A 2,079-nucleotide genomic window follows, 5' to 3' on the forward strand; every position below is an offset into this window, starting at 1 on the left:
TCTAGAGTGGATCACTGCAAATGCGTAATAAAATAGGAACATACAACATAAAACATGATTTTTTCCGGTTACCCAGGTGGATAATAATTTCCGAACCCAGGATGACGTGGTTAAGTAATTGCTGTTGGTCTATCAGACAATCCTGTGATCGTTTTTTCTCTGACGGTTTGGCTTTTTGTTCTCAGCGTTCGTTGCTTTAATAGCTTGAGTTTTTTTTTTCTAGGAATTTCTAATTCTTAGAGGGCACACTGATTTTAATATGAGACCTCCACACTTTGATGTACTTGTTCTCTTCCCTAACACATGCCTTCTAGTTAGTAATTACCCGAAATTACCTGGAAGTAGACCATCAAGATGAAACTGTTGGCATCTCATGATGCTCTATCACGTCAGAGCACTACAAATGTCAATTTACCTTAGGGAATTATTGACAAGTTAATATTGAACGTGTAACACATAAAAAAAGCTGTTACCATGCTTCTGAATTGAACACCCTTGAAACCCCCTGATGGTTACCCGGTACGCCCCTTGAACCCACTTATTCCCCTGGAACGCCCATAAACCTCCTAAAATTTCCTAGCAAGCTCCTGAAGCTTATTGAAACACCCATGGAACTTATAATCCCCTCTGAAACTCCATGAAACGTCTACTAAAACCTCTGAAGCACATTAGAGCACCCCTGAAACCTCACAGGAACACCTCTGAAATCCCTTGGAACGTCGTTATCCCCTGATGCTTCATGGAACGCCCACGAAACGCCCCTGAACCTGGAACTCATTGGAAAGATTCTTAAATTATCTGAAACTTCCTGGAATGCCCCTGAACTCCTCTGTAACGCCATCGAAACCCCCTGGAATATCCCTGAAAACTCGGGAAGGCTGTTGAAATTCCTTCAACTCCTTTGGAATCTCTTGGATCTCCCCTGTTGAAACCTTCTGAAGCTGAAACTACCCTGCAGCTCTCTGGATCACCCCTGTGACGCCATTGCAAACCCTAAAAAACGATCGTGAAACCACCTGGAAACCTGGACTTTGAAACCCCTTGCAACTCCATGAACACAATTGAAGCGTTAGAGCGCCTTTGAACACGTCTGAAATCCCCTCAGTGCCGTTGGAACCTATTGAAACTTCATGGAACACCTCTCAAACGCCCCTGGAGGACCCTGAAATGACTCTGAAACCCCTGGATACCCCAGACCCTTTAAAACTAACTGAAATTCATCAGAAACTTGCTAAAAACCCCTGGTACACTCTCGGACGCCCCTGAAACCCTATAAAAACTCTGGAACGCCAATAAAACCCCCTGAAATCGCATGAAACATCCCTGAAGCCCCTTGGTTCACCCATGTAACGACCAGAGATGCCCCTGAAATGCTCGTAATCCTCTGAAATATCTCTGAAATCCCCAGGAACGCCCCCAAAACTCTCTGGGACACTATTGAAACCCACTGAAACATCTCTGGAAATAGAACTCCCTGGAATGCTTACTACGAAAATGTTATGAAGCACTACAAATGCATAATAATTTTTTTCCCGGTTACCCAGGTGGATAACAGTTTCCGAACTCAGGATGACGTGGTTGCATAATTGTTGTTGGTCCATCAGTCAATCCTGTGATCGTATTTTCTCTGACGGTTTGCGCTTTTGTTCGCAGCGTTCGTTGCTTATATAACTTGAATTTTGTCTAGGAATTTGCAATTCTAAGAGGGCACAATGATCTTTACAGCAGACTTCTACACTTTGATGTACCTGTTAGGGAAGAGTTAACACATGCCTTCTAGTTAATGATTAGCCAAAATTATCTAAAAGTAGACCACCACGTCAGAGCACTACAAATGTCAATTTACCTTTGAACAAGTTAAAATTGAACATGTAACACAAAAATAATGTTTATGACATGCTCCTGAAATCCCCTTGGACACCCTTGAAATCCCCTGATGGTCACCTGGTACGCCCCTTAAACCCACTGAACCACCTAGAACTCCTGTAAATTCTTCTAAAAGACCATGGAACACCCCTGAAGCCCATTGAACCACCCATGGAACTCTTAATTCCCTCTTAAACACAATGGAACGTCCAC

This window comes from Aedes albopictus, chromosome 1 (assembly GCF_035046485.1).
Source record: "Aedes albopictus strain Foshan chromosome 1, AalbF5, whole genome shotgun sequence".
Lineage (NCBI taxonomy): Eukaryota > Metazoa > Arthropoda > Insecta > Diptera > Culicidae > Aedes > Aedes albopictus.